A 6,000-nucleotide genomic window follows, 5' to 3' on the forward strand; every position below is an offset into this window, starting at 1 on the left:
TTGAATACATCCCCTTTGATCAAGTATATACACAAGAGATTCAATAAATGCTCGAAATCAGGAGCAAAAAGCACAAAATACTAGAGAACTCTGCAGGTCAGGCAGCATTTAAGGAAATAAATAGATAATTAACATTTTGGGCTGGGACCCTTCATCAGTACTGGAAAGGAAGAGAGAAGCAACCAGAATAAGAAGTTGGAGAAGGGAAAGGAGTACAAGCTAGCAGATGATGGATAAAACCAGGTGAGGGTGGAGTTGGCTGGGTGGTTTAGGAGGATTAGGTGAGAAGCAGGGAGGTGATAGGTGTAAGAGTAAAGGGCTGAAGAGTGAGGACTCTCATTGGGGAGGATAGTGAGACATGTGAGAAACGGAAGGATGATGGGCACCTGAGAAAGGTGATGAACAGCTGAGGAGAAAGGAAGAGTTAAGAGGGGTGCCAGAATGTAGAATAGAAAAAGAAAGAACAGGGAGTCAGGAGAAGTTACCAGAATTTGGAGAAATCGATGTTCATGCTATCAAGTTGGAGGCTACCCAGACAGAGTATGAAGTGTTGCTTCTCTAACCTGAGAGTAGCCTCATCTTGGCAGTAGTGGAGGCCACAGACTGACTTGTTGGAATGGGAATTGGCAGTTGAATTGAAATGGCTGTTTATTCTTCTCCATAAGTGCTGTGGCTGACTTGCTGATTTCCTCCAGTAGTTAGTGTGTTTTGCCCTCAGATCCACTTCTGTTTTTTATTAGTTCAGACCTTGATGGTTGCTCATCCTTCTGATAATCTCTAGTCTAAACATACAGTTAAATTTACTTAGTAATCTTAATTGTCAAATAGTTCATTTAGATTTACCTTTAACTAAGTCTTAGCTTTCCTTAACAAGGATTTTTGGGAGAATTAGCTACAGTGTACGTTTGTTATACTGTATACCGGAACTCCAGAATACGCCTTCACAGTAACAAAGTTAAAAGTTCAATAAAGCTCTTTGACACACAGTATCATCAAGGAAAGATAAATTATCTGATATTATTTGTTATTACAATACATTTTTCTCTGTTTAATACAGATTATGAATGTAAATAGTATTGGTCTAGAAAATGTGGACAGTTATGCACTATAATTATTAGGATAAATTAATTTGCAGAAAGGAGTTCCTCATGAAATTAGGAACTGTTACCACCTTACTGTGGGCACAGACAGTGCAACCCTCACTCCAATCCAAGGGCTGAAAAATTAAGCAAAGGTAAATTTGGAATGATTTTTGTTATGTTGAGTGAACCAAGAGTTCTGTTCTGCATCCTTAAAATATGGGCAGTTGTGAACCTCCACATATCAGATCCATCTCAAATATGATGATGATATATTAATGGTGGTGTGTATTGTATTGTCTGTCTGGAGGGATTGCGGTCAGTTGTCTCAGTGAAAATGAGATGAAGGTCTCAAGGCTTCGAATGTCAATGTGCACCTTGTTAGTGCATTATGTCATTCCGTTGTTTAAAAATCCATATCATCCTGCTTATTTTTAATAGATAATGAGCTGCAAGATTGCAGCTGATGATATGCACAGCCAGAAAAAAAATGTTGTATATCCATGGAGTTCAAAATTGTTTGTATTTCACTGATATTGCTCTGGCCACACTTCCTCATGTTCCTTTCATGTACAAAGTCTGACTGGATGGCAACGACCGCAGCAACTATTACTTACATTTGTATAGCACCTTTAACATAGTAAAACATCCCAAGAAGCCTTCACAAGTAATTTTGGTTCTGAGCCATATCTATAAATATTATAAGTGAAGTACAACAATTTGTTAGGATTAAAATCAGGTTTAATATCACTGGAATTCTTGTCTCCATTCTTTTTCCACATAGGATCCATCTTCCTCGTAAATTAATTATGGCGTCAATGCTGATCTAACTCATCATTCTAGCTTAGGACCCAGGTGTGAGGGGATCCAGGAGTACCCCTATTAACTGTTTGGAGAGAGGCATTTATCATTGATGGTTTGTTTGGAAAGGAGAGAGAGACAGAGTTATTTCCCACTGATATGTTGTTTTTGAAAAAAGAGAGAGAGACGAAGATTAACGGTTGGACTGTCACTTTAAGACATTGGAAGTAACTTTGGATTTTTACTGAGTTTGGAGTTGGAGACAGCACCAAGCAGCTCAAAAGTTGCTATGGTGACCGAAGGCAGTGTTAATTAATGGACACTCGATGTTATGATTTTCAACACATTGTTGATATTTCTTCAAGGACTTGTTGCCTGCTTGTACTCCTTTACAGACAAAGGAGGGAGGGACTCTTTGAATGACAGGTGATGCTCAGCACAGAGAAATAAATGGGAGGTCAGATGATACAGACCTGAGGGCACATGATCTGGACACTGAATGAGCATTGTTGTGCTCGCAGAGAAAGTGGGTTTTGGAGGATCAATCAGGCGGATTGATCCAAATTTCTATTCCAGTTTGAGGAGAAGAGGTTGACTGGTGGGGAGTTCTCTATGTGCCCACCCTCGCCTGGGTGATAGCTCCACCACAGGAAGACCGGTCCCCCTGGTTAAAGTCACAGTCGGTGACTTGTAAAGGATTTCGGAGGACGACGAGAAGATTGACGGCATCAGCTCACCTGAAGACTCGACTCGACTCGACTGACTGACTCTCTCTCTCTCTCTCTCTCTCTCTCTCTCTCTCTCTCCATCACTACTCAACTAAATACCACGAACTGAACTGAACTTTACTCAACATCGTAAGACTGTATCTTTTTACCCCTAGACTTAAAGAAGCTTGGTTTTCATACATATATATTCCACACTTACTTTTATATATAATCATTGCTAACCTGTTTGATTTATCTACATTTATATTACTGTATTGCGTAGTTACTAATAAATATTAGTAGTTTATAGCAATACGAGACTCCAAAGTGGTTTCTATTTCTGCTGGTTCTTTATCCCCTTCACGGGGTACGTGACATAAATTGGGGGCTCGTCCGGGATATGAACAAATTGGTCGGGAGGCTGGTTTGAATTAATTGGGGAAAATCCCTTTTGAATTTGGACTTTTGATTTGGTTCTGTGGAAAAACAGCGGAAATGGGTGTTAGAGATTTTCTGAAATCACCAGACCTGGTGACTTTGAAGTTTGCTAAAAAGTATGAGTTGCGGGATATTGCTAAAGAATTGACAATTGAGGTAAATAAGGGTGTGAGTAAGGTAGTAATTCAAAGGAAAATAGTTGAATATTATATAGATAAGGGAACATTTGATGATGAGGTGTTAGATTTGTTCGTGGAAGGTGAACCTACGGAGGATGAGCTTCAGCTTCTGTTGGAAATAGTAAACAGGGAGCATGAATTGAAATTAAAACAGCTCGAGAGGGAGGCCAGAGAGGCAGAGAAACGGAGAGCAGAGGCAGCAAGACAGAGAGAAGAGGCAGAAAGACAGAGACAGCTCGAGAGGGAGAAATGGCAATGTGAAGGTCACGTGGCAGAAAGGCAGAGACAGTTTAAAAGGGAGAGGTTGCAGCAAAGAGGTTTAGTATTGGACCCTGATGATTTTTACAGCTCAGAAGGGCTTGTTTTGTGTGTTGAATTTAAAAGTTGTGTTCCTGATGAGGTAAGGGCATATCCAGTGGCAGAGGATGCCCCTACCCTGCAGGAGTCTGTTGAGAAAGCAGACGAAGAAGTTTTAACCCACGAGGTTGAGTTAACTCCAGATGAGAGTTGGCCAGAGAGTAGCTGGGAAGTTCGAGACGACCTTGAATTTGAAACTGGGACAAGTGATGACAGCCCAGAAGAGGCAGTTGTCCCGATTGAATGTGTTCAGGTTGTTGAAGTACCTGTGAGTTCACAGGCCTCTGAACCTTATGTTGAGACTCAGTTAAGGTCTGAGGTAACTGACTTGGTTGAAAGGGATTGCAGTTTTTGTGTGTCAGATGATCTTGGTTTAGTGAGTAAGGGGTTAACCTTGGTACCAGTGGAATGTGAGGATTCACAGTCATTTGTAGTAGACCATGTTTTAGAACCTGTTGAGGTCAATGTTGCTGGAGGTAATGGGAAAAGTGCTGTTCCTGGACTTTTGGATGAAGTGATGGAAAAGGTTGGATTGGTTACACGACCTTTGACCCTGCTTGCAGGACAAAGGCCTGCTGAGACAGGATGCGCTAGTTTGTTGAATTTTGTTTGGACATTTGGAAGTATGCATCTGCAAGGTCATGCTGTTATTCCGTGCGATATTATGGAGAGGAGGAAAAATTGTTGTGGTTTTGGAGTGAAAGTTGCCATGGATACAAGTCGAAGTATAGGTCGTAATCAGATGGGTAGTTTATTTGGTCTCTTTCATAATGTATACGTAATTCTGATCAGCCTAATGATGGTACTGAGTTTAATAAACAATAGAGGCATGTTGACAGTTCTCCAAGATAAGAGTGTTTCGGCAATTCAGCTGATGAGCAAAGTTGCTATTGGGACCTACAATAGCAAGACCAGAGGTTTAAATTATTATGAGGTGTCAGAGACTTTTCTACCTTCCAAATTTCAGCAGGACTTAGAGGGTAGTACAGCTGATAAGGGTAAGGTGTATAAGAAAAGTTTGTCTTTGTTGAGAAAGGAATGTATTGAGGAACAGAAGCGAGATTCTGGAATGGTGGCTTTAAGGGAGATGGCTCTCACAGGAGAGGAGGTTCAGAGAGAGTCAGTGGGATGTTGTCTTAAAGATGGGGTGTTGATGAGGAAGTGGAGACCAGCCACTGTGCCTGCAAGTCACGTGGTGGTTCTGGAAGGTTACAAGGCTGAAATTTTAAATGTGGCTTACAGTATGCCTTTAGGTGGACATCATTGTGTGAGAAATGAGGAAAGTGGGAACAAGGGGGTTCCCCTCTTCTTATTTAGTGTTGGAGATTCAATTCAGAAGGCAGGGAAGAGTAATTTGTTGGAACCTGTGTTCAGTTACAGGCCAAAAGGACCTTTGACCCTACTCAGAGAACTTTGGAAGGGATGTAGTAAGCTTTGTGACTTTGCCAAGGAAAGTTTACAAAATGATCGAGTCAAAATAAGACACTTGTTTACTGAAATTGCAGCTGGGAAAATTGTTGTAGAACAAAATGGAATCGTGAAATCTGATAATGGAATGGAAAAACATGTTTTCTCGCTGAATCTAGACTCACCAAAATGTCAGAATTCCATTGTTTTGAAAAATATTACTGATAAGGTCCATCAGTTGGACCCAAAACCGAAAAAACAAGTAAAAGGACTAATTGATGTTTTGAAATGGTATCTTCACAGAGTGAACTTTGAGAAAAGTAAAATAGTTGAAGAAGGAATTAGAAACAAGAAAGAACAAATAAAGAGAATGGATGACGGTATTGATGGAGTGGGGAAGGCTAAATACCTTATTAAGATTGACTTGTTAAAAGGATACTGGGGTGTTCCTTTAACAGAGAGGGTTAAAGAGATGTCAACATTTGTGACCCTGTCTAGACTGTATGAATACAATGTTTTACACTTCAGGGTGAAGAATGCTCTAGAAACATTTCAAAGAATAATCGATTCTGTGATTAGAGGATTAGAAAGCACAGGGGTTCATATCAATGACTGGAATGACACTTGGGAAGAACATATTGCAGTTGTAGAGAAACGGTTTGACAGACCTTCCAAGGCCAATCTTACTGTGAACCTCGCTAAAAGTGAGTTTGGCCATGCCATAGTTACATATCTGGGTTATGTGGTGGGCCAAGGCCAAGTGGCTCCTGTACAGGCCAAGGCTCAAGCTATTGCTGAAGTTCCTGTTCTGACTTACAAGAAAGCTTTAAGAAGGATTTTAAGAATGGTTAGGTATTATAGAAAATTATGGAAGAACTTTGCTGACATCGCTGTCCCCCTAACAAAGCTCCTAGGGAAGAGTGAAAGGTTTGAATGGAGTGATCTTTGCCAGGAGACATTTGAACATTTGAAAACCATCCTGTGCTCAAAGCACCGGATTTTTTCAAAGCCATTTTCTACAACAACAGGTGT

Source organism: Mobula hypostoma, chromosome 1 (assembly GCF_963921235.1).
Source record: "Mobula hypostoma chromosome 1, sMobHyp1.1, whole genome shotgun sequence".
In the NCBI taxonomy this organism is placed as follows: domain Eukaryota; kingdom Metazoa; phylum Chordata; class Chondrichthyes; order Myliobatiformes; family Myliobatidae; genus Mobula; species Mobula hypostoma.